The sequence below is a fragment of the Camelus ferus genome, chromosome X, assembly GCF_009834535.1.
Source record: "Camelus ferus isolate YT-003-E chromosome X, BCGSAC_Cfer_1.0, whole genome shotgun sequence".
Classification (NCBI taxonomy): domain Eukaryota; kingdom Metazoa; phylum Chordata; class Mammalia; order Artiodactyla; family Camelidae; genus Camelus; species Camelus ferus.
In genome coordinates, this window is record NC_045732.1 from 37,646,747 (window position 1) to 37,674,626 (window position 27,880).

Sequence of the window (27,880 nt, forward strand, 5' to 3'; positions counted from 1 at the left end):
CTCCCTCTCACCCCTGGGAACTCTATACTCCAGTCTCGTGATCACATCACGTCCTTCCATCCCTCCTCATGCTGTTTCCTCCAGCAGCAATGCCCTAACCTTTGTCTCTGCCTATCAAAAATCCTCTTCATCTTCACGCCTAGGTATCTTCTCTGGGAAGCCTGATCCAATCCCCTAATCAGAACACGTCATTACTATTCATTTGCCGCTGCCTGACTTTATTATTGTTAGATGTTTGCATGCAACAGAACGATTTGAAGGATGGGCTTTAGAGCCTGATCACTCTGAGTTTGAAGCCCAGTTCTACCACCTTCTATCTGTGTGTGCAGATTTGATCACTGTTTTTTGTTTTTTGCAACCTCCCTTTGTTAGAATTACACACACAGCCTTTTCTATGTGACTTTGCAGTTTCTCTTACTTGGTTGAGCATAAAATACTTACCTGACCACTGATGTTAGTCTTGCAATGTGGCTTGAATTGGTTAATAGAATATGAGGGAAACAGTGTGTGAGTTCTGAGCCTATTGTGTGTTTCTAGTTGTCTCCTTGTGATTCTACCATCCCATGAGCAGAACATACCCCAGGTTAGCTGTTGGTTCCAAAGGGAATGAAATACACAGGAACAGACTTGAACTCAACCTGCAGCCAAGCCAGGATGACACACATCTTGAAGCAGAGCTTCCCAGGCAGACCCACAGACCCATGCTCAATAAAAATAAGGCTTATTATAGTATGCCACTGTGTTTTGTGGTGGTTGGTTGAACAGCATTATTTGTGGTCCTAGGTAACTGATATATTATGCCTCTCTAAACCTCAATTTTCCCATCTGTATCATGGACAGATAAATATCTACTTCATTTTATTTTCGTGATGATTAAAATGTGATAATGTATGTAAACTGAACTCATAGTAGTGTTTGATAAATAGTAGGTAACTTAACTAATAGTGTTATTATGTCTTCCCACTAGACTGGAGACTTTTTTGGAGTAGGATCTTTGTCTTACCCACCTTTTTATCCTCTCAAATGCCTAATTGGGCTCCTATAAAGCACTCATTCAATGAATAGAATCAAGCATTAATATAGAAAGTTGCTCTTTTGCTTGAGCAGTTCTCACAAATCCTTATTCAGCCTTTAGTGATGAGCCTGAGCTTGTCACAGCAGATGAAAGCTTCAGGATTGAGGGTGTTCTGTTCAAAGCAATGGTTATAGTAGGCCTTGGGGGTATTTTGTTGAGTTTTGTGTGTAGTTAAGGAATCTAATAGTGTTTTGATTTGTTTCTCAATTAGAAATGCTACGCATAGAATTTCATGGAAAAGAAGCATTTCGTCTTCAAAGGAAGTTGTGAGGAATATGGAAACACGGACCCCTCTGCCTTCCAACTTCAAGTGTGAGTCTTACGTGAATTCTTTACTCAGTCTGGAGTTTAACCTCTGAAAAGCTGGCTATGGAGATGGGAGGGAGTGATGACTGGGGCAGGGCCCAGTGGCATCTGTCTCTTTAAGAAACAGACATGAAACCTAATTAGCATAGACTGGTTGCAATTAACATATAAGTCCCAGTTCTGGGAGTTGGAGGAAGGGAAAAGGATAGAGCTAAAACTTAATGGGGTTTTGTTAGACAAAATTAGCTTCCTCAGAACAGCCATAAAAATATCTAAATTATGAGAGCCTCTTGCCATTTGCCATTAACACGAAGGGACATGCTAATATTTTGTGGCGCCATGTCCTAGAAATTAACTGCAGTGAAGGAAGCCCCAGGGGCATCCCCGTGAGCAATAAGGGCATGTCCACTGACTCGACTGTTACCAAACTGCTTGACTAAATGTTTCACAGAAACTTAGACTCTACAAATCACACTTGTCTCAGCCAGTCTTTTTGACAATGGTTCCAGAATTGTAGGGTGACACCTCCATGGATGATATATGGAAAGCTAGAATCTCTTTGTATAGTCTTTGAGTTTGGGTACTATTTTCCTTAAAAGAAGACATTCCTAAGGCTGATTTATAGACATTTGAAGATGCCTCCAATTCTTTCCCTCCCCATCCTTACACTCTTGGAGAAAATCAGCCTATTTGCTTTTTGTATGGTGCCAAACCAACTGGTATGAGTTTCATTGTAGATTCCTCCCATAGTTTTACTATGCCTTCCCTTAAGGGAAAGGGGAAAACCATTATCCTCTATTTTATTCTCCTAAAAGTCACCAACGGTCACCTAAACATACACAGGATTCATTTTTTGTGGTCTTCAGTCTCCTTGACCCCATTTCATTAGAAAGACTTGACCAGTCTCCCCTGCTTTGACATCCATACCACTTTTCTCTGAGGCTTTCGCTCTGCTCTTGCTCTTTTAGTGGGTCCCCTTTCTCCTTTCACAGCTACAGGCACTGCCCATGACTCCTGGCCTCCGTCCTAGGGTCTTCTTTTACTATCCTCTTTGAAGATGAATTATTCATCATTTGCTGGTATCCACCTTCACTTATAGGCTAGTGTCACTCAAATCTGAAACCTAGGCCCAACTATTTAGCCCTATGTTTCAAACTTTCAGCAGGATATCCACATTTGGAGTTCCTACTTTCACTCCCAATTCAGTGTGCCCAAACCCCAGTCCATTATCCTCTCCTATTTTCTGAAGGTGCTCATCATTTCCTCCCTACCCCTCATCTGCCTCTTTACAGCTCTGGAAAGTACATCCTATATACTTATCATTCTCATTCTCCTCCACAGCTGACTGGATCAGGACCCATAAACACCTGACCCAGGAGCTCATCTGTTGGGTGGCCCACAGCCTGTCAGATCCTCACTCTCAAGAATTTGAACTCAATTGAGAACAAGAGCATCCTGGAATTGCTCAGTGGAGTGAAGAGCCATAAAATCTGGCTATTGAGATCTCCAAGCTTAGCCTCTTTCTTGCCCTTTCTAAGGCTTGGGTGGTCAACTTCCCCTTGCATTCTGAAGGACACCCTGATTCTTCCAACAAGTTACAATTCTAAGTGAGTCCTAAAAATTTTTTGGCAGCCATGAAATTTCTGACTGAATCACACATGATTTGCCTGCCCTTCCCAACTTCCCTTTCTGTATCTTGAAACTATTATTCTCCCATGTTTCAAAAGGATAAACTTTGGAGGCATCTCTGAAGTCATCCTTTGCTACTTTATAGCTGATCTGTCTTAATGACTTTCTATTCCTTCCTCTGAAATACCCTTGAGATTTTAGATCCTCACTTATCCAAGCTCTGATCACCTTCAAGCTGGGCTTCTCCACTCTAAGCTCTACCTTTTCAATCTATCCTTCATTTCTTCTTAAAATACTGCTCTCGTCAAAGTATCCCTCTGCCAGAGAACCTCTGTGGGCTCTTGATTGCCTTTTGCTCCTCATGATGTTCAGGACCTCCATTTATCTTGACCACCCAATTTATTTTAGTCCCTTTCAAGTCCATTTATCCTACATACAAACTTGGCTATTCCCCAATGTTTCAGCTTTAGTTGCATAACAAGCCATTCCGAAATTTAGTGATTTAAAACAGTACCTATTTTATTTAGCTCTTGATTCTGTGGGTTGGCTAGGTATGGCTTCTGGTCTGAAGTGGTTTGACTGGTCTCTGCTGGGCTTGCTCATGCATCTGGGGTCAGCTGGTGAGTTGACTGGAGTTTGGATGATCAAGAATAATCTCCCTTTTAAGTCTGGAGGTGGCAGACTGTTGGCTACGGTGCCCCAGTTCTCCTCCATGTAGCCTCTCCAGTAGGTTAGTTCAAGCTCATTCACGTGGTGTTCTAACGATCCCAAGCACGGCAAGAGGACAAGCCCCAAGGGGTAAGTCCTTTTTTAACCTCTGCCTATGTCTCATTTGTTAATGAGCCCATTGGCTAAAGCCAGTCACGTAGATTGAAGAAGGGAAATAGACCCCATCTTTTGATGGGAGGAGCTGCAATGTCACATTGCAGGGAAGTGAACGCAGAGAGGCAAATAATTTGTAAGCATTTTTATAATCCACCATCCTCAGCATGAACAGGGAGTAAGTCTCATTAGTATTCTCTTCTTGTCCGTTCTGTCATGGGAGTATCCTCCCTCTCTGCGCGTTCCCCTTAATTCAGATTCTTCTTCCCAAAGGTTAGGGACAACTTGCCTCCTCTTTGAACTCTGCTCTAAGGATCCCCAAACAACCAGCTCTCCACCATTTCTGATCTCTGCCCCCTCCCTTACTTTTTGTTATTTTCTGATCATTTCTTGAACTCATGTCTGCCTTTTGAATTGGAATACAAATTAACCAAGGATGACTTTTCATATCTTTATTATGAAATATATATGTATAGTTTTCACATATCTTTACTTTCATGTCTAGTACTGGGCCTAGCATCTGGGAGGTGCCAAATAATACTTGTTGGTTATTTGCTATCAAGGAATAGCTCAGGATTTTCCTCAAAGCCATTTTTCTCTTAAATTCATTTAAGTTAAAAAAAAAAAATAACTGTATGCCCCTAGCATTCTGAAGGAGGCGGTAGGGAAAATTCAGATGGTGTAATGATTTCAGCTTTCCGACCAGGTGAGAATCACAGCTCCAGTCCGAATGCGCCTCCTAACTGTGGGCTCCGAATGGACAAGAAGAAATCTTGTGGGCCTCCTCAGATAGTTTTCTTCAACCCTCAGGCCTCACAACCCACGCTTCAAGGCCCTTAGTTGTCACTCTGTAGGCTCAATGCCATACTGCATGGCTGGCAATCAATGTCTTTCTCACTCATGGCTTGCCTGTTGAGAGAATCCCAAGAAAAATACCATCTTCCGGGCCTCACCAAGGATAGTTTGGGGACCACAATCTGGAAATACCCTTTGCCTGTGGGCTGTAATTTTCCCTGGCCTCCTGCTCTGTTAGGGCTTTATTTTTTGTGTTTGCAGGGAACCTCCACAGACAGGTTGGCATAGAACCTGCCTCCTGAAGGCCTCTGTTCCAGTCATTTCTCTCATTGCTTAGATCCCCTTTGCCTCCCATACTGGCTGATCCAGGGCCCCGTTTTCCTAATTTGTTTGATCCTGGAGTATGTTGTCTGTCTCTTGGGTTGCACGTCAGGCTGACTCTCAGAAATACCTTCTGAAATCTGATAGGTGTCCCTTCTCTCATTTCCCTTTCTGAGAACTTGAAAATGAATCCAGGAAACCCTAGTCATATTTAGCCACTGATTTTGTTTATAGCGCTCTCAAAAATAAAAACATCAAACACCAAAACAAGGCTTAACTTCTAGACCATTGGGGTGATGGGAAATGATGGCTCAAGCTCAAAGATGCTCTGCTGTTTGTGATCCTGACACTGCGTTTTTACACTGAGGGCTCTTTCTGGTGATATAAGAAATTATGTGCCTCTGGAAAGATGGAGAAGGGTGGATAAGGAAAGTGCATGCACATGCGTGCTCACGTTTCTGTGTGTGTCAGTGTGTATGTGTGTGTAAAGAACAGCAGGTTTCCCAGTCTGAGAAATTTTTCGGCTGTGGGACGAGATTTGCTTGCCCTTCTGTGTTGCAGAGACTCAGTATGTTTGCAGCACGTCGTTGGGGTGCCTGCATCTCAAATCACTGGCTCTGTGCAGCCTTGATGAGGCGCCCGATTTACATATTCTCAATTTAATCTAAAGTAGGTACTAATTGATTACTGCTGAATGTCTGCACGCTCTGATTATCTGTTCAGATCCTGAGGGGGGTGGGGGACTAGCAAGGAATCTTTCTTCTTTGAGTAGGATTTGGTTTTCTCTGATCCAAGGAGCACGTATTTGCTAAGCCTGGAGGCCCAGCAAACCCCCATAGCCTTTCCCCACATTTACCCCCAATTGTTGGAACCACCAGTTCCAACACTTTTTTTTTTATGTTGTAGAATAAACTATTCTCTATCAAGTTATTTAGCATTTATCAAACAAATATTTTAGAAATGTCTCCCAAGTATATGTTATTGTCATCTCCATAAAGGTGGGATTCTGTCTGGCTTGAGAGTATAGATTCTGAGCCAAAACCAGGCTGTCAGTCACTAGCTGTGTGACTTTGGGCAAGTTGCTTAACTTCTCTGTGCCTCAGTTTAGCTGCCTGTATATAAATGGGATTAATAGCAGCCCCAACTCACAGGGTTGTCATGAAGATGAAAAGAGTGCATCCATGTAAATCACCTAGCACAGCATCAATCCGCTGTGTAGTGCTGCTTCTTCACAGCTCTGTGGATGGTTTGCTGGGGGAGGCAAGGATCTTGATTAAAGTTCCCTTGAGGAATTTTAGGGTCTTCATTCATTTTTGCCTTATCTGTCCTGCATCATCTCAGGTATCAACAATGACAGGGAGCAGGTATAAGAAAATATAGATCTTGCTACGGGGGTGTTGTGAGCCAAAAGCCTTCTGAAAAGGCTTTTCCTGTCAGTCAGGGTAAGGAGTAGGAAGGAGGAAGGGGAAGCTAAGGGTGGGAGGTCAGTGAACATTCACTGGACACCTTCTGTATGTCAGGCTCCATGTTGGTACTGGTGACACAAACATGAAAGCTATGGCCTCCTCCCTGAAGGACTGAGTGGCACTGCTCCAACAGCTATAGTACAGCATGTTTCCTCTGTTATTGCTCCTCAGGCATTTATTTTAGGTTTCATCCCTGCAGCTGAATTGCTGGTCTGTTTTTTTTTTCCTTGTTATTGATGTGTAACATACACACAGAAGAAATGCATGAGTCGTAAGTGCACAGCTCAGTGAGTCATCACAGAGTGAACACACTGTGCAAGCAGCACCCAGATCAAGAGAAGGAACGTGACCGGCCCTCAGAAGCCCCCCTCCTGCCTGTGCTCCCCTCCAGTCACTACCATCCCCCAATAGGTAATCAGCTTCCTGACTCTGAGTCCCACCCTCAGGTTTCCCAGCTGGGTGCTAGTCCCCGGCCAAGAGAAGCTCGGGAAGCAGGGTGGGGAGATGTTTCAAGATCAGGCGTGATGGGAAATGTCTGGATCATCACGATAATGCTCTAGCCCCTGGTGCCTGTGTGACTCCCCTTAAGACTCCTTTGACTTTTTCAAAGGGAAAACCATTCGTGGCTGCTTCATACCAGAGCCAGCATCAGGCAGAGCAGGGCAGCCTTTCTGTTGGTCCGAGCAAGTCCCCATCCAGAAATATGTTCAGTGAAAGGCCGGGATTTCTCATCCTTGGCCACCCTGGCTCCTGGGATCTCTTCCAAAGCCAGGCATATAAGCAAAAGAAGGCCCCCTGATACCTTGGAAAGCTGACGATTAACCAGGAAATAGCTTAGCAGGGATGAGTGTAGTTAACTCTCTCAGAATTTCCCTCTTGATTCAGAGAATTCAGGGTCTTAAGAGAATGGGAAACAGGAGAGGTAGATTTTGCCAGGGCCATCCAGGACATCACAGTGAGGAGTTCTGATCAGTCGGGGAGGGAGAGGGGGCATTGCCGGGAAAGCACTTGCGGAGAATAGCAGAGTAGTTGTTCCAGTTATCTATTGCTGCATCACAAGCCTTTCCAAACTTAGTGAAGTGAAACAACAACCGTTTTATATGTTCAGGGAAGCTGTGGGTCAGAAATTCAGATAGGGCACAGCAGGGGCGCTTGTCTCTGCCTCAGCTGGGAAGACTTGAACTGCAGAAGGCTGGATCGTCTGGAAGCTTCTTCACTACATGTCTGGCACCTGGGCTAGGATGAGATGAAGGTTGGGCTGAGCTGGGACCATAGACAGGTGGTCCACATTGCAGCCTCTCCACGTGGCCTGGGCTTTTCATAGCACAGAGGCTGAGTTTCAAGAAAGAGCATCCCAAAGGCAAGTGTCCCAAGGGCCCCAGGCAGAAGTTGCCTGACTATTTCTGACCTAGCTCAGAAGTCTAAGAAGTTACATGCGTCATTTCCACCACATTCTGCTGGCTACCTGCAAATCACTAAGGTCGGTTCACGTTCAGGGGGAAGGGAATTCGACTCCACGTCCTGATGGGGGAGTGGCGGGTCCTACTGTAGAACTGATTGTGGGATAGGAGCTTTTGTTGCAGCCCGCTTTGGAAAATACTGTCTTCCACTGTAGTTATTAACAGCTGGGACTCTGGAGTATGACCCACCTGGCTTCATTTCCTGGCTCCGACGCATATTAGCTGTGTAACTTCACAAGTTTCTTAACCACTCTGTGCCTCAGCTGCCATGTGAGTGAAATTGAAATAATAATTCTGTCATCATGAGGTTATTGTAAAAATTCAACAATGTGAGCCATGCGTGATGTAAGCAGAATGCCTGACACATTGTAAGTGGTCAGAAATGTCACCTTTAACTGAGACCCAGGGAGGCGATTGCTCAGGATCGGCCTCACCCATGACACCTTTCCTTAGGCTCATCTTAGTGAGAAGGTGAATCACGCCAGTCCCATACCAGGCAGTATAGCAGTCCAGAGCCCACTAGCAGTTAACAAGAATTACAGACACTAGCACTAGGGGATAGCACTTTACAGTTTACAAAGCACTTCCATACTCATCCTTCATTTAATCCTCCAGGCAACTCTGTGGGGCACACAGGATTCCCATTTTACAGAGGAGGCTTATCAAGATGTGACTTACCCACGGTCACATAGCTAGTAAATTACAGAGCAAGGCCACCATCCCAGAGTTCCCCTCCAAAGCCCTTGCTCTTATCTTCTCTGAGAATCTCAAGGGCATTGCTAAATTATCAAAAGAAAAATACCGTTTAATTAGAATTTGATTAATTTGAAAGTGCCCTGAAGTCCCACTACAAGTGAGGAGAAAGGAAAGAGGTCAGATTTCCAATAGCTGTGGAATGCCAGAGCCAAAACGAGATGACTGCCACGTGCAAGAGGGGACTGAAAGTTATCACTTGCCTCCAAAGAGCTTAAAGGCATTCCTGAAAAATGTCCCACAATGCTTTTCAAATTTGAGAGCTAATTGCTCAGCCGTACAGCACCTTTTGCTCTGTGAACTCATAATCACCCTCACTCCCTAAAACCAAGAAGGTAGTGGTGCCCTCTTCCTTCTGTGTTTCCCTTCAGATTTCAGTCCACCCACATCAACATCAAAATGCACAAATTCAGGGAAAGCATTGTAAATCCTGCCTTTCTGGTATTTTCCATTTCTGTGACAGGAGGAAGGATGGTGCTTTCATCCACTTTTGGAAACAAACCAAAACATCCATAAATATTCAAGCTTATAATATTGACTTAAAGCTCAGTTAGAGCCCAGGCGGCAGTCAGCTCCTGATTATCCATGTGTGACTTATCCACAGCTAATTTTAAAACTCAAAATTACTTCCTTCGAACTTGCAGCGCACCCTTGGCCCCCTCTGCGGGGGTTGGCTAGGGGGCGCAGGGAGATGAGGTGGAACTGACGCCCCTGCCTCTGCTCTTGACACAACTCCTGATTAGCTGTGTGACCTTGAGCACATGTCTTTACCTCCTGGGACCGCCTAGGTTTTTCAACTGTAAAATGAGGAAGCTTGGCTTTATGCTTTTTAAGATCCTTTCTCGCTCTAAAATTCCATGAGGGAGCAAAGTAGTCAAAAGAAACGGGAAGATAAGCTTGCGGCAGAGATACAGCATTGAAATCGATAGTCCAAAAGACCCATTTTCTGAACAAGATGGTGTGGCGCTTCAGAACTGCTGAATGGCAGGTCCAAGCCTAGCACCCAAGACTGCAATGGCTATTTCATGAATTCCATGGACGAACACGCAAGATTTTTGTATTTCTCAAATTAAGATTCTCCTCAGTGATCACAGATGGTCAAAGATTCGGCTCTGTCTGAACATGGAAAAGGCTATTTTTGTTTTTTTCAGAATCTTGGCCTTCCCTTCTGATGGAGCCAAGGTGGGGACCCAGAGCTGTGTGTCTGGGGGTCAAGACCACTGCCTACTGCCCCACCCCCAATAAGGCCCAATGGGGGGGATCAGCAGGAAAGCTCCTGGATCCTTTTCCGGTCCCTTCCTCTCCCTCCCACTCCCTGCCATTCCTCCCTGTTTTTTAAGGGAAAAATCTCTGGAATCTTCTTACTCTCTGCCTCAAAGCTCAACCTCCCAGACCCAGGCTCTCTTTATAAGAGGGAGGATAAGCAGTGGAGTGATGGTAGGAAGAGACTTTAAAACAGAGATGAGAGTGGATATGGGATCCCACCATCATGCCCCTTGACCAAACATCACAAGTGTGTGTTCTGTGCCCGGCACCCAGGTGATAAAAGACAGACAGATGCCTGTTCTTCTTGCAATGAGATCTTGGATTCAAGGAAGAGTACAGAGAGACCTATGTGAATATGGTTTTAAGAAAGTATTGTAGATGCCATGAAAGAAAAATGTACAGGACCCAGTGGTGGTGAGAATGGGAGAAGACACAGAGGAGGAAGCAGTCAACCTCATCCAGGGCACGGGGTATCAAGAACTACTGCCTGGAAAAGGTGGTGCTTCATCCTCGAGCTGAAGTGCATTATATCAGCAACATTTTAAATGGTTGTTCAGTCTTCCGGAAGCATGGTAGTGACTCTGTGGTTCAGTCTGTTCAAGGGTGAGGTAATAGTAGGGGGCTGGCCTGCAAACTCAGGGACTTCTTGTATCATTGCTGTGGGACAAGGCCTTCTATGTTCTAAACAACTTGTAAACAATCTTTAGAATACAGAGAGTTCTTTGGATGCATACTGCCCGTGTTGCTCAGAAAGAGACCATCACCTACTTGAACAACACATGGTGTGCAATTGCAAAACCATAATACACTTGACATTGGATGCTTCAAGGCCTGAACAAGTGCTTCCTTGTTTGGGGCCCACGCTTGTCTCTAGCTAGCTGCAGTTTACTTAGGATGAACAACAGATGAAAGAACATCCGTGGTGGAAATTCTATCACCCAGGAGAAATGTGAGAAGGGCGGCTCCGCCTTGCCTATTTGTAGACTTGTTTATACTCCCTCTGGTGGCTGATTCAGATCTGCATGTTCTGTCCTTTTGGTGTGTGAAGCAACCACACCCTATCTGATTCCAGAAGCCCTGAGCACTGGGATCTGGTCCATGTCCACATGAGCAAACTTATGAAGGTTCAGCAGCTGGTTTTGGTTTCGATTTTAACTAGCTGTTGGTTTTGGTGTTTTGAACCTCATGACATAAATTCATATATCTTATTTTTTGTGTATCTAGCACACAGCTGGTACCATAAAGCCTTATAAAACTTCATAGAATCATAGACCTCAAGCTCCTGTCTTAATTAGGTTCTTTTGAGTTTCAAGGAGCAACGGTTGAGTAAGGATACGTCAAGATAGATAATCTCAATGGGATAAGGATCCTTGTGACCAGGAGATGCTCTATGGCTAGGCCCTGAGAAGTGCAGAGAGTTGATGGAAGGCTCTAAAGCCAATGAGTATATAACCCCTAGGAACACGGGTTTGTGGGCTCAACAAACTCCCATCCCATCCCAGTTCCAGTTCCCTCTCTTTAAGGACTTTCTTATCATCTACTACTCCTTACCGCACAGCTTCTGCTTGCTCTGATTTCCTTCTCCCTTATAATGTTGACTTGCAGGGGCCCCCTCTGTCTTCTGTGATTTCTCCCGGAATAATGACCCTTCAGCTTTAGATCCCTTTGCAAATGGATCCTTGCTGTCTTTGAATCAGCCAAAGGCATGGCAACCACTGTAACTGGAGTATACAGTACTCACCTGAAAGGAAACTTTGGACTATCCATCATATGGGAAAATTGGCACCCCTGAGAGCTGATGAGGTTTACCTGAAATTATACACATAATCAAGGAGTGGTGATAGTAGAATGAGACCTCAGTTCTCCTACAGCCTACTGAGGTCGTTTTCACACTAAACTGTGTCGTCTCCTACGTGAGTCTGTGTGGTAGGAATGTTCCCATGCACAGGTGTCTTCTTACTCACCTATTGTGCTTGCAGTTTAGAGACAGGTGGTCTTTTCTGCCTCCTTCTTTCTCCCCACCTCCTGCGTGGGCATCTAATATAGGACCTATACCAGTGGCAGAATGCCACTTAAGAGAAACATACTTAAAATTAGCTCCCTTTAATAGTGTTTGTTTCTATTAGAATTTATGGCTGGTCTATGTGCCAATGATTTCAAAGTCACTAAGTTCAAACTAAGATTGACAGTGAAGTGTCTTGGTTGCCAAGTAAGAGTCATTTGGAAAAGGGGAATTATACAGTGAACCTCAAATGAGAAACGAACTGAATAACGAACTGAATTTTGAGTTGGCGAGGCCAACTAGAATGTAGGTAAGTTGTCAATTGAAATATTTCACCCTTTGTTTCTCTTTGGTTGAAGATATTAGAACATCATTCTGGGGTCATCCAGATTTAGAACTTCAGGTAGTTGCTTTCAGTAGGACAGGCTTGAATTTAGATTTAAAAGTCTACATGACTTATGGTTTTTCCAAGACTCACTAGAAAAGAAACACTAAGGAAATCCTGATATAGCAATCACATTGACACATTCGTTCATACAGCAAGAATGCTGCAGTTAATGCAATGGGATTTTTAAATAGAAGAATAAAGACACTATCATATTCACTATTGGGTTTAGCAGGTTAGCATGACTCAGTGAACCATCCATATAGTCATTTGTTCATTCATTAAACATTTATTAAAAGACTCTTATAACATAAGCACTATGCTGGGGATATTGAAGGTGGATGAGACACTGTTGCCTACAAGAAACTTACTATCTAGTGAGGAATATAGACAAGTAAAGAGAATTATGACACCAGGTCTGAGGAGCTTGGATGTATCAATGACAAAGGAAGCCATGCTAAATTGTCTGGTCCTCCTGTGGTCTGACTGATTTGGCTATAATCCCATCAACCCTCTGATAACACTGTCCAGATGTCATGACTTTGTAAGCAGATGACCCTCATGCCATATGTCTATTTCCTCTGCATGAGAATTTCAGTAATTATGTTATATTCTGTTAAGCCTCATCTCTTGAGATCTGCAAAGTAAGGCACCCCCATGGGCAAGAGAAATGTTCTCTTTTGAATCCTGAGGCCATTCCTAGAGCAGATACCCTGAGAAGGATGAGTCCTCAGACAGGGACCCAGAACTTCAGGAGGAGCCTCAGACAAATGGGAGAAAGCCTCTCTGCTGCCTTATGCTTAGAAGCATCTGGACATCTGAGGTATGATGCTAGGAAGTGGGATTTAGAAATCACAAAACAGCAAAAACTACAAAAAAAGAGCCGTCCAAGAAACATTTCTTCTTCCTGGATCCCCCATGGATGGGAAAAGACAAGTGAGCCTCAGAAAGCAACACGTGCTTTGTAGGCCAGATTGTGCAGCTTCATGGTACTCCCTGCTTAAAGCCCCTTGACCAGCCTCCAGCTCAGTGCTCATCCAAGGATGATCCAGAAGCACCTGCAGCAGATTCCCCTGGGGCGCTGGGTAAACATATAGATTCCTGGACTCCACCTCAGAGCCACGCCTCTGAATCAGAATGGAAAGGGAAGTGGAATTTGCATTTTAGTAACTCCTTAAGTTAGAAATCTCCAGGTCTTGTCAGTGAGGTCTTTGGTGAAGGCTTAAGCCTTAATTTAATATGGCTCAACTGTTCCTGCTCACCAAGAAATGTGTCTTCCAAAATCATACTTGGAGATGCTAGCTTTTGTTATCACCTAGATTTGTGTTTTATTTTATTACTGGACTCTGGCATTCCCAACATCTCCTTCCACAGAATGTCCCTGTATCATACAATTAGTCTAGATCAGGGATTGACAAACTTTTTCTGTAAAGGGTCATGTTGTAAATATTTTCTACACTGTGGGTTATATAGTCTGTCACCACTACTCAACTCTCCTATTGCAGTGCAAAAACAGCCATAGACAACACTTAAACAAACGAGTATGGTTGTGCTCCAATAAAACTTCATTTACAAAAACAGGGGACTGCTAAGATTTGGCCCATGGACCGTAGTTTGCTGACTCCTAGTCTAAGCTGTTAGGCATTTAAACATGTACCACCTTTTAGTATCAACTCATTTTGAAATATTCTGCCTTGTACTAATGAATTAGTTGCAAAGAATGAAACCCACTTGAGTTACCTCAGTGGTTCTCAAACTTGAATGTCTGTCGGAATCCCCTAGAGGGTTTGTTGAAACACAGATTGCTGGGCCCACTCCCAGAATTTCTGACTTAATAGACTTGGAGTAAGGCCCATGAATTTGAATTTCTAACAAGTTCACAGATGATTCTGGTCTAGGGACTACACTTTGAGAGCCACTGCCTTAAGTAAAGGGGAAGAGGTTATAGAAGGGATTTGTGTAGGAATTAGGAATCTCAGCCATGAGGCCAAGAACACAGGATGAGCTCCCTAGAGGTCCTCCCAGAGACTGGCAAGATCTCTACCACTCTAGGAATTGGGTTATCATAGGGCCTAGTCACCCTTACCATCAGGGCTCTCTCTCCTCTAGATTTCTGTTTCCACTGTGGTAATTATCTAAAACTCAAATATGATCAAGCAACTCCCCTGTCTAGAAGAACCTTCATTTTTATACATGTTCTTAGATAAAGCCCAGACATCTTAACCTGGCTCACAGAGCCTTTTATGACCTTCCTACCCCTCCATTCCTCTATCCTCATTCCCACTATCATCCACTGGTTCACAATAGGGACTCTGGGTTTTCCCCTCCACCACACTCTCCACACTACCATGTATCCCTTGTGCAAACAGCCATATGCCCTGTTGACTGTGAGCTTTATGAGGACTGGGCCTGTGTTTTTCTCATTTTGTCTCCAGTGTCTGGTACATTTGGTATTCAGTAAACATCAGATGAATGAATAAATGAATGGTTTCTTCCTCAGATTTGTTACCAGATACAAGAGAAGAGGTGAACTCAGGGGCACAGTGAAGGGGCTGATGGCCCAGGAATCTTCATAGCAACAACACTTAAAAGTAGAAGGAGGCCACAATGAGATGCCATGTCACATCCACTAGAATGGCTGTAATAAAAAAGACAGATAATAACAAGGGTTGGCAAAGATGTGGAGAAATTGGAACCCTCATACATTGCTGCTACGTAGTCACTTTGGAAAACAGTTTAAAATTTCCTCAAAAATTTAAACATAGAGTTACCATATGACCCAGTTATTCCACTCCTATGTATATATCCAAGAGACATGAAAACATATGTTCACACAAAAACCTGCACACAAACAATCATAGCACCATTATTCATAAGAGCCAAAAAATGGAAATAACCCAAATATTCATCAGCTGATGAATGGATAAACAAAATGTGGTATATCCATACACAAAAAGGAATGCCACAACATGGATGAACTGCAAAAACATTATGCTAAGTGAAAGAAACCAGTCACAAAGGCTGCATATTATATGATGCCAGTTATATGAAATGTCAAAAATAGTCACATCTATAGAGATAGAAAAATCAGAGATTACCAGACACTGCAGAGAAGGGGTCACTGGGAGCAACTGCTAATGGGTATGGGACTTCTTCTGGAGTGATAAAAACATTCTAAAATTAGATAAGATTGTAGTTACATAAATGTAAATATGTGATAACATGTAAATTATATCTAAGTGAAGCTGTTGTAAAAGTGGAGGGGAAAGTGCTCAGATCCCAGAAAAAAGAGTTGGCTCCACATTCAGAACATGCTACCATATCTATAGTGTTATCCTTTATCAACAAAGTGCAGCACTGGAACAACTTGTGTAACAATAAAAGTCACACTGCATTTATTTATATCCCCACACAGCTTGGAACACAGTGAGTTATAATGAAAATTTTTTGATTTATTGATCTGATAAGAGAAATTCCTAATTTTCTTTTTTTTTCATCAAAAATACTCAATATCTTGAGTATCCAGCACAATTTCATGTACCCCATAACTCAATCTGTTCTTACTGATGAAAATGATGAATTCCCTCAAAATGCTAAAATTGTTTTGTTGAAAAACAAAGCAAAGCATAGTCTAAATTCATTTAGGACATCCATTGAAAGAGGCTTGCATTGTTTACAGATCTGCATCTGCATTGTACACAAAGAGCTTTTATACCAAGGCCAACTGTTAACTGTTTTCCTTCTTTATCGTGGAACCTTTCCTGAATTCATGGCTCTGAGCAAATACAGTTTAGTGCATAAATGTAGACCAGCAAACTCCCTTTATTTTTGTTGATGTTGTATGATGCTGAAATTCCTATTAACTTTTTCTCCCATCAGTGATATTATAGACTAATTCCTATCACTTCTGTAAAGCAAATAAGAAATGGCTTGTGATCAAAAACACTTTACAGAAATAACATAACCAATTCAGAGAAAAGAACAATATTGCCATATGTGGATGGAAGCATGAAAACATTTATATTTGGTGGGGGGGACTAAAGGCTTAATAGAATGAAAAGAAAAGATATAGCAATGTCAATCTAATGTCTGCTTCTGAATCTGAAAAATGATACTAGGATACAAGAGTTAGAAATTGCTCAGTTGATTTTCATTATACGTGGCCTTAGTGGACTCACAAAACCAAACTAGAGCCCACAGCTGGACAGTAGTTTATCGATGGCTTTGGGTCACTTGATCATTTTCCAACTTGATCTCCAGCCCCCGGGGACAGGGGCTGTCTTCTCTGAGGAGTCTTTCCTCTCTCAATCAAAATGATCTTTTCTGGAATTCTATCATTAAAAATTACTATCTTTAAGTCTTTAAGGGTTTCTATACTTTAAGTAGAGTCCCTTATTAAACTAGAAATTGCCTTTGACAGGCTTAGTTGGCAGTCAGTTTGTGCCAAGAGAATTGGAGCTTAGAAATATACAAGACCCCAGTTGACTTTGCATTAGACAGGGCTTTCCTCTCAGACTCCCAAGCTACCCTGACATCCCTTAGATATGTAGCCCCTGCAGGTGGCACTCACAGTGGTGAGAGGGAGTTATTTCTGAGGACCCATCTTGCTGGAATTTCCTCAGTCAGACAGTTGTCACAAGTAATAGATGTGACCTGAGTGCTCTGTGATTTGAATAAGGTGAGGATAAAGAATCCAACCTCCACTGTGTGACTGACTGTGACTTAAGTTTCCACCATTGAAGCCAAGGAAGTGATTAAGACTAGCATCTCTGTAAGTTTGAGTAACAATTTATTAAATCATAATTGGCATTTAAAAGGTAATTAAAAGTCATATATTCAGGTCTGTCATAAACATCTTCATCCCATGCCAAACAAAGAGCAACTTAAACAAAAGTAGTTTATAAGCCTTAAGATTTTATGATTTTTTTCCAGTCTCTCTTCCTATATCTCTCTCACTCAGCTTCAGTCTATCCCCTCCCTCCATGTTTTCTGCATATTTTCTTTCTTCTGGAGGCTGCCGTGGTCATAACTCTTTTTTTTTTTAACCTTCTTCTCCAACTATCCTTCTAGCTTCTCCTCCCTTCCTGTCTTTTTTTTCTTTGCTCATTCTACCTTTGCCTTAAATAACATAATATGCAGCATATGTGTTTAGAAATAGCTGTTTAATTAAGTTTTGTTTCTTTTTCTTAACTTTTGTTTCAGATATTGTGTATTTAAGTTCTCAAATTTTTATGTTTTTTTCATAGTTTTTATCCTAAGATTTTGTCTATTCATTTATTGCAAGCGTATTTTCTTTTAAGTCACTGAGCATAGTTATAATGGCTAGTTTAAAATCCTTCTTTGCTAATACCAATATCTGGGTTGCCTTGAGGTTAGTCTTCATTGATTTTCTTTCCTATTGAGAATGGGTCACATTTTCCTGATTCTTCATAGGTCAAGTAATTTTGTATTATATCTTGGACATTCTGAATGTTATGGGGATTCTGGATTCTGTTATATTCCTCCAAAGAATGTTTCTCTCTTTAAGCAGGAAATTAAATTGGTTGGACTCAAACTGCAAACTCTCTTAGATAGTATCTCAGTATAATTGGTTTTTCCTTAGCTGGGATACTTTTGATCTTCCCTGTGCATGTGGTTCAAGGATGAGCTGGAGATTTGGGCAAAGGATACACACAGAATTTAGACTTTCTCTTCTCTGGATAACTTCTTTCTAGGATTCTACTCTCACACTCTAGTGGCTGTGGATATGAGTTACCCTGAACTCTTCAGGCTGGAAAAACTGGATTTTCTATAAGAGTTTTAGCAGCCCCTTGCAGTGCTGTCTACAACCTAATCTTGGACTAAAAGCTGTTAACGGCAAAAGTTCATTCCATGTTTTCCCCTGCTTTCCAAGGTTGTCTCCCCTCCAGAATTTGCTTACTTTTGCTCACTCTCCAGAGCCCTCGGGTAGCAGGGGTTTTTTGTGTTTTCTTTTAGAGTTTACAGCTGTTATCTATGGGAAGGTTAGTCCAGTAGAAGCTTACTCAGCCATACTGGGAGCAGAGCCAACTTTTCTTGATTTCTAAAATGATATGAGTTCAGTCTTTCCTATATCTTTCTCAAAAAGAATGCTAATTTACATTGCAGTTCAAGCCTTTGATTGATTTTTTGTGGGTCAGTGACCTTCAATAGAGAGACAGTCCTGTAGCCCAATCTAGAGAAAGATGTTACATTAAGCTTCATTTCAACTTATTCAACAAAATTCATTGTCCTCCTGTTATGAGAAAAACCTTGGGTTACCTGTTGTGGTTGTCTAGGGACCATCCTTGAATTTTGTGGGAGGAAGGCAAAACTGACTATCAGAATGATTATATGGCTAAGAGGCAAAAAAAGATCTTCTTATCTTTGAGAAATACTGATTCTGTATCAGGTAATCATTTTACAAATGCTCTCTTGTTTAACCCTCATACCTCTGCCAGGTGGATATTATTGTCCACTTTTTATAGATGAGAAACGTGAGTCTCAAAGGCTGCACAGCTGGTAATTTTCATAGGCTTTTAATTAAAAAATGAGCCAAAGCTAAAAAAAAAAAAAAAAGGTTGCTCATTGTACTGTGTTCTCAAAAATAATATTATTATTAATAATAAAAATAACAACATCCAAATGCCACTTTTCCTCTTAGCAAAAAGGGACTGTGACTCAGTACGGCCCCTGACTTTTGACTGACAAGGTTCCATAAATGCTAAGTATAGTTTTCTATTAAGATTGAAACCTATGAGAAAAAAGCCGTGGGCTGACCCATCTTCAAAGTGTCCATTTAAGATTATTTTCTGTCAGCCAGGTGGCTAATGGGCTGTGTTAGACAATGGATAGATATTGTATTCTGTCTGAGACCATAGAATTGGAGGAAAAAAGAGCAATTCTGCATTTATTTGGTTTGTCTACTGCCCGGGAGCCCAAGCTGCAGAGAATGTTTATTTCATTTTAACAAATGGACGGCACCTCCCTGTTTTACGCTGGAAGAAAACCTCTGTTCTGGCCTCAGTGTGAACAAGGGCATTGGTGATGGAATATCCAGTGTGAGTCATTGTCCCCTCACTGGGCAAAAATAGTTAAAGCATTCTGGGGCAATTCTAAGGGAAAATGTTCAGTTGATGGTAGGTTTATCTAATACTGGATTTAAAAAAAATATATTGACTGCTTCCTGTTTTACAGAAGGAACTTGCAGACAACAAAAAGTGAGCTCCCTATTGAATTGAATAATGACTCTGCTAAGAGATGAGAACACAAGAAGAGATGTTTAAAGCACAGTTGAAAGAAAGAAGTAATAAGCCTGACTTAGACAATAGGCAGCAGCCTCAGTCTGGGCAGTAGGAGATACTGGGAAAGCACTGATTTTCAACTCCCAACCCACTTAGTCATGGAAGCACTGTGGCCCGTAGGGTTGCATTTCTCCTCCAAGTTCTGCAGCTCACTTGGTTGTTGTTCATTTGACCTTGGGGAAGTAATTTCACCTCTCTGAGCCTCAGTGTATTTACCTATAAAGCAAGGTGGTTGGATTATGTTATCTTTTAGATCCCTTCTAGTTTTAACTTTTAAATACCCAAGAATCTTCTTCTACTTTCTCACCCACTTTCCACTTCATCCTAGAGTCAAGAATTCTACTTCTGGGAAAGCAAAATGGTGTCAGAATAGATGAATTAGTCAAAACTTTTGCATTAGAATGGAAACAAATCAAAATAAAAGCAGGAAAAATACATCTGTCACACCTGAACTTGAAAACAGATGGCAGGTGATAAATGAATAGACTTTGGACTACTCTCTGACTGTAAACTTTCCTACACTTTTATGTGAAACTAACAGTTCACTTTAAATATCTACAATGAGTTCTGACAGAGAAGAGCAGGCAGCTCAAATAATGAAGGTCAGCAACTAATGCCCAAATCCCACTGCTTTAGAATGTGCTCAAAGGCAGCCTCAAATGCATGAAGAGGAACAAACACATTTGTCCCACCCATGACCTTGTCAGTACAGACTGGTCCAGTGGTAGACATGGCTGGAATCCAAAGGTCAAATAGACCCAGAGGGAAGGACACACAATTTGGGGAGATCCCAGCATGACCTTAATGGAATAGATGGAATAAGCAGTTCAGGCTTAAAAGCCTAAAGTGCTGAGATCATGGATTGCTTTTGAACCATTATAGCTTTGAGATGGTTTGGCAGTAAAGGAACTGGACGTACCATAGAAAAGAGGTAAGTTTGTTTGTTTCCCAAGGAAATGGTATTTCTTAGAACACTCTTAGAAGCCAAACCTTTCCTGTCTCAATTTTTTGGCTTTCTAAGGGATAGATGAATCCTCTCTCCAGCCGTACAGAGGGAGTGAATGAATCAAACACCACTGACTGAAAGAAACCAAACAGACATGAAAGAAGGAGGAAAAAGAGAAGAAGGAGGAGTAGAAAGAAGAGGGGCAAAGTGAGTTAACCTAGTGATCAAGCATTTATGGGTTTTCAGACATGGCAAACCTTAGTAATAATATTACTGGTCAGACCTGGAGTTATTGGCAGAAAAGCACTCTCTTCAATATGCATGTCTTAATTTTGGTTCTCCCAAAAGCAGACCTTGAGATGAAGGCTGGGATGTAGATCCCATGTAACTCAAATGAGGGAGTGGGAAAAGTAAGGAAAAAAAGGCTAATGAAAGATACATTAATGAATGGGATATCCCTGTGGGCAACTAGAGCTCAAACCCCTAGGAACTCCCTGAGAAACTGTGTAGAAACCTATGTTAGTTTCCTAAGGCTGCTCTAATAAATAACCACAAACTTGATGGGTTAAAACAACAGAGACTTAACTCTCTCATGGTTCTGGAGGCCAGAAGTCTGAAATCAAGGTGTCAGCAGGATGGGTTCCTTGTGAAGTCTCTGAGGAGGAACATGTTCCAGGAGTCCCTCCTGGCTCCTGGTGGTTTGCCAACACTCCTTGGTCTTCCTTGGCTTGTAGACACATCATTCCAGTCTCTGCCTCTGTCTTCATGTCACCTACTCTATTTGTCTTCTCATCTCTTCTTTTAGAAGGTACTTGTCATTAGATTTTTTTTTTCAAGAAAGCAAAGTGAGGATTTACTAAGTGATAGTATGCTCTCCAGGGGAGAGCAGGCAGACTCAGGTGAGTAGCTGCCCTTGTCATTAGATTTATGGCCAACCTTAATCCAGGACGATTTTGTCTCAAGATCTTTAACCATGTCTGCCAAGAGCCTTTTTCCAAATAAGGTCACATTCACAGGTTCCACGTGGACATCTTTTGGTTGGGGCAGGGGGGTGCACCATTCAACTTACTATGGGATCCCTTAGAATTATGCCACTGTGGAAGTTGGAATATGTAGTCCACTGCCTCTGATCTCCTATTGGTTAAAGATTGCCCCTGCAAGGGCATCAAATCTCCAGCCCTTCTGGACTGTCCTTGCTTGGGGCTGAGCAAACTCCTTTGATGCTAGTGAAATTCCCAAGATAGAAAAGCAGAGAGAGGCAGGTGCTTGAGGTGGGAAGCAGTCAGAATGCATGGGAACCGACGAGCCTGATTGCAGGGGACCTTAGAAGTGGACCAGGGGGATGTGAGGCGTCAGTAGTGACTACTACAAGGCCAAACAAAATGAAGACACTGTATGAGATGACTGCCAGGTCAGTTGGTGGGAATGGATGAGGACAATGTGACAAGGCTACTTAAGGCTGGATTGAGCAGAAAGAGACTAAGATACTAGCAGAGCAGCATGAATTGTGCAGACTCAAGCATGCAGTCTTGTGAGGCCCTCAGCAGCACTAGACCCACAGGAAGTACTGAAATATTTACTTGAGAAAATGCCCAGCTAGCCTAGAAAAGCCATCCAAAGGCCCAGGCAGTGTCTATTGGGCACTGCTGCCTTGTATTACTTCAAGAACTTTTCCTTGGGTCTCAGCAAGGACTTCAGAAGTTGGTTAAATCCTTAGGGGTTGGGAAGGCGTTTCCTGAACATCTATCATCAGTGAAGACCCCAGCCATTTGAAGGTACAGAGACAGACTCCATCCCTGGAGAAGAACAGGGAATAAGAAAAGGCAGACAGGATAGTACAGTTCCAAATAGATAACCTTCGCTTTAGGATAGGGCTTTGTTCTGGGTGAAGGGAGAGGAGAGGAAACAAGACAATAACTAACTAAAAACATAGTGGGGTCCCGGGTAGGATTCCAAGCCTGCTGGCTAACTCAAGCACCTGGAAGAGTAAGGAAGAGTCAGCGCAATGACCCTGAGGTGTCACAGGCTCCTGAGCTAGTCTACATACCAGGTCTGCCCTCTGCCGTGTAGGCCACATGCCTGAGTTAGGATCACAGCCCCTAGATAGAACAGCATTGGTGTCATCAGGCCAGGTGGCCAGGTCAGGGATTGTCGGAAGTTTCCCTTCACTTTTTGCCTACCTGAATTCTGTCTGAATCCTGAGCCCTTAAGAGGGGTAGCATTTTCTCACCCTCCTGCCACACCTAAACCTCATGAATCCCTGGGGCGGGAGGAGGGATAACTATTTGCTCACTTCTTAATGCTACTTCTAGATTATTTTGTTCCTAAAGCACCCAGATTCCTGGAAGCCATTGTAGACCACACTCCCCATTTCTTCTCAATGCAGTTCAGGTCCTCTGAGAAGCTAACACCAGGACAAGATTAGATATGCAAGAGATTTATTGGGGAAACCAACTTCGAGGGAAAAAAATGGAAAGGGAACTGGAGGGGGCAGAGGATGCAGGTAGGAAAAGTAGTATACTTGATATGGCTGGAGAGAGAATTCATCTATCCCTTAGAAAACCAAAAAAATTAAGATAGGAAAGGTTTGACTTCAAGGTATGTTCTGAGAAATACCATTTCCTCAGTGCATGCCTGAGAAAGTTTTGGCAAGGCTGATGGGGAGTTCTGGAGCCAAAGCTGCCGGAGGAGTCCTGCATCTCCCAGGAGTGTTTCTGCCTTCATTTCCCTGTGGTGTTCATGCACTGGCTGGGAGCAGCCAGTGGGAGGTGGGGCTTCAACATGGTGATGGATTTCAGAGCACAGCAGCTGGGGCCATAGGTCAGCTGCACTGCCCACAGTCAGAGGCCTGAGGGGCATTCTCATGGCCACTGCAAACTCCTTGTGGCAGTCACCTTCTACCCTCTGATCCGACACACCCCACCTTCACCCTACACTTTCACTGAAGACTTTACCACCAGGATCACTGCCTTTTTTAAAAAATTGAAATATAGTTGATTTAAAATATAGTTAGCTTATGGTGTACAGCATAGTGATTTAGTTATACATGTATATATTCTTTTTCATATTCTTTTTAATTATAGGTTATTATAAGCTATTGAATATAGTTCTCTGTGCTATACAGTAGGACCTTATTGTTTATCTATTGTGTATACATAATAGTTCATGTATACTAATCCTAAACTTCTAACTTATCCCTCCCCACCTCCCTTTCCCCTTTGGTAACCATAAGTTTGTTTTCTATGTCTGTGATTCTGTTTCTGTTTTTCAAGTAAGTTCATTTGGATCATTTTTTAGATTCCACATATAAGTGATATCATATGATATTTGTCTTTCCCTGTATGACATACTTCATTTAGTATGATAATCTCTAGGTCCATGTTGCTGCAAATGGCATTATTTCATTCTTTTTATGGCTGAGTAGTATTCCATTGTATAAATATACCACAGCTTCTTTATCCAGTCATCTGTAGATGAACATTTAGGTTGTTTCCATGTCTTTGCAATTGTAAATAGTGCTGATATGAACATTGGGGTGCATATGTCTTTTTGAATTAGAGTTTTCTCCAGATATATGCCTAGGAGTGGGATTGCTGTATCATATGGTAAGTTTGTTTTTGGTTTTTTGAGTAATCTCCATACTGTTTTCCATAACGGCTGCACCAAACTACATTCCCACCAACAGTGTAGGAGGGTTCCTTTTCTCTATACCCTTTCCAGTATTTATCATTCGTGGACTTTTGAATGATGGCCATTCTCACTGGTGTGAGGTGATACCTCATTGTAGTTTTGATTTGCATTTCTCTGATAATTAGCAATGTTGAGCATCTTTTCATGTGCCTGTTGGCCATCTGGATGCAGGATCACTGTCTTACTCTCCACCACGACTTTCATTCTTGGTCATTTCAACACATTCATAGAGAGTCCTTCCAACATTCTGGCCTCTCATTTCCTTGACATCCTCATTTCCTGTGGTCTGTACCACCTCCATCTCAGTCATTGCCAAGGTCTCATTACCAAGGATTGCTCCATTCCCAAACTTCAGTTTCAAGCTTCCCATATTCCTACCTCCTATCATCCCAGCTCACTCTCTCCAGTGCTTAGGCACAGCCAACCTTGAGCTTCCTTAAGTCCCCCAGCCCTGTTACTGTTCCAACTTTTCACTGCTCCTTATCCCCTTCATTTCCTCACTCTCCACCTTTTTTTAGACTCCACAATCTATCCACCATATGTACAACTCTTTATACATACTGTCAACTCCTTGTACCTTCTCTCAACTCCATCATTTTGCTTGACTTTGCTAAGCAAGCTCAGCCTTGCTTAATTCCAGCCTGCCATGTCTTCCAACCCTGCCCCTAAACAGCTGCAGGTGGCCAGTGAAAAACATCCAACTGTTGCTGACCGGTCTCACTTGAAATTTATGACAGCAGACCTCTTGTGGGACTTCAGTGCAGCCAGGCAATGCTACCCCATTCCCCCAGTCAACTCACTCTCCCTTCTCCCTGAGATGACTATTTCCTACGTTGTCATCTTTCCTCAAGCCTCCAGCAGTTCCTCCCCTACCCTTCTTTTTAGCTGCTGACCTTGTTTCTTAGTACCCTGAGAGGGAAGCAGTCAGAACTTTCCTACTGCCCGCCACCATATCTGTCCACCTACTTGCAGTTGTATTCACAAAGCTGCCTTTGTTTCTGATAAAATGAACAAACTGTGTGTTCTTCTACCCAAGGCCAGCTCCTCCAAGTGTGAACTAGATCCCATGCCCCGTTGTGTCGTCACGGCTTTGCTCCTGCAATTCTGTCCTCTCTCTCCTGCTTCTTCCGCATTTCTCTCCCTGCTGAATCATTTCCATCAGCATAAAAACATGCTGTAATACCTGCCATCCAAAAAATAAACCTCCCTGATGCATATACCTTTTTAACTACCACTCATTTCTCCCTTCCTCTTTATAGTAAAACTCCTTTACAAAGTTGTCTATATTTGCTGTCTTCACTTCCTCTCCTCCCCTGACTCTTGAACCCCCTCTAGTCTGGTGTCTATGGGAAATGAGAACCATTTCTCCAGCCCCATTGTTTGATCTGCAGTAAACATTTCACAGTGTCAACCTACTTTCCTGCCTCTGGTGTTCTCAGAATACAGCATCCTGACCCAAGGAGGCTCTTCCTGGGTACGAGACTCCCAGACTCTAGCACTTGCTGTTTGGAGCTGGGTTGACCCAGGATCCTTTGGTAGGGGACCAGGTTGGGCACTGATGTATGAACTCAGTGGAGCACCACTTAGGCTCACCTGGAGAAGCCATTCTGAGTCCCCATCTGACCCCAGACATTCCTGTGCTCACAGTTTTGAATCCTCATCCTCCACTCCAGCAGTAAAGAAAAATATGTCCAGCTGGAGCCTCTCTCCTCTGAGGGCCCCCTCTGTTCATGGTCCCAGGACCCACACACCGCCCCATGCCCGGAGATGACCATCTGTTCTGCCAGGACCTGGTGCACACTTCTCACCGGCCGCTTTCACTTCTTTCTTAGAAAACATGCAGGCTCCAGCTGTGGGAACTGGAGAGACAAGTACACAAGAGATAGCAAAGCAATTGATTTAATAAATATTTGTGAATCAACTGCTCCATGTTAGGTGCATGTTCACAGCAGTGAGCGAAGCAAGCAAATTCCTGTCCGTATGGATATTGCAGTCAAATGTTTATCTGTCATCTGTCTATCTGACAATCATATATCTTATCTTTATCTATCTATCTGTCTGTCTGTCTATCTATCTATCTAGCTAGCTAGCTATCGAAGCCAAGATTCTGCTCAGAAAGAGCAGTACAAGCTAAGTGAAGGAAAACATGTTCTATGATCAGGTCCCCTCCCTTTAGACCCCAAATCAGCCTTCTCACTGGCATATCTACCGTAGCCCCTCAGTAGAAACAGCCCATTCATTGTTGAGCTTGAGTGGGTCATGATTTCCAGTTCTGTGCATCCTTGCATCTCCATCAATAGCCACCTTGTGAGATGTGGAGCCATTATAATTAGCTCCACATGGTGCTCACTTTGGCATCACGTATACAATTAGCTCCACATCACCATTAAGGAATTTCTGGCTCAGAGACGTTAAGCAACTTTATTGAGGTCAGTCAGGATCTCAGTAGTTGCGCTTATAGTTCAAGTACAGAATTCTAAATTCAAATTGGATCGTTTTATAGGCCATACAGGCCATAAAGAGTCTTACTTTCCAGATAACCTAGTAAAACATAATGTGAGTATCCAAGGTTTGTTTCTGTTGCTGTACTGCCTGCACAGAAGTGCTTTTTGGCCTTGTGCTGACCACATGGAGTAGTAAAGTTCACACTTAACCTGATTTCCTTCTTCTCGAATTCAAAATGGTGGCTGAGTAAAGATGGTCACACCCGTTTACACGGACCCCGAGCAGTAGGAGAGAAGATATGCAGTATTGTTCTTTAGTCCTTTACAAAGTAGTCATCCAGATTACTTTATTTCCAATTTACAATCAAATGTAGTTTTGCTATTCAAGAATGAAATGGTGGTAGTATTTACTGAGAAACTCTTGATAAGTATAATTCTAAGCATAGAACAGAGAATACATTTCATATTTTATTTTTAATTATGGCAGGTTAAGATATGTCATTCTGAGGTGTATATTGTATGTATTATCAATATGTAGCCCCAACATAGCCCTGTTCTCCAATAGTTAAGTATCTTTATTCTTCAGGAGCCCCAACGCTTGATGAAAAAACAGTAAGTGGAAACATGTAGCCTCTAGGGGGAGCTCAAGGCTTCTCTCTCTCTTTTCCCTCTATCCTCTGGGGAGGATGAAGACTGGTAGAGATGAGTGAAGGACAAGGACATTATCCGGCCCAAGTGTGGGCAGGTGGCCTTTGACTGTGCCTAGCCTGGAAGTTAGAAGGCTTTGCATGTGAATGATGAGGGTCTTTTGACCTTCCCTTGGGATGCAACCTTTTGAGAATTTTCCCATATGGCTGATGTCATAAAAGAGGCCATTTCCATACCCAAGGAACCATGGCAGGAGCTGGTTGGGGCAGAGGAAAGGATGACACATGGACATGTGTTAGTCTGGGATGTAACCCAGGGAAGCAATGGAATCCTATGGCTTTCCACAACCCAGCCTTGCTCTCCAGATCCAGGGGTTCAACAAAGGGCTACAGCAGAGTGGGGGGCAGTCAAAGCCATATGGCATCAAGCAGTCTCTCTGTTGAGCTCTTAGGGGATCCTAGTAGGGTTGTCTGTGGCCACAGTGGGCTAATGTTTGTAGACTTGACAGCCAGGAGGCCTGACTCACCCCCTTATTAGTAACACAAGTAACACGAACCAACGCAGCAATCCA

General features: G+C 42.8%; 1 long non-coding RNA gene across 2 annotated transcripts in view; it reads left to right on the plus strand.

Annotated features, from left to right (window-relative positions):
- LOC116662026 overlaps window positions 1-27,880 on the plus strand; it is a 118,682-nt gene that overhangs the window by 19,318 nt on the left and 71,484 nt on the right. For both annotated transcript variants that reach the window (XR_004318005.1, XR_004318006.1), the window contains exon 2: window positions 1,287-1,387. This is a non-coding gene — a long non-coding RNA (uncharacterized LOC116662026). The remainder of the gene's footprint in view (window positions 1-1,286; window positions 1,388-27,880) is intronic.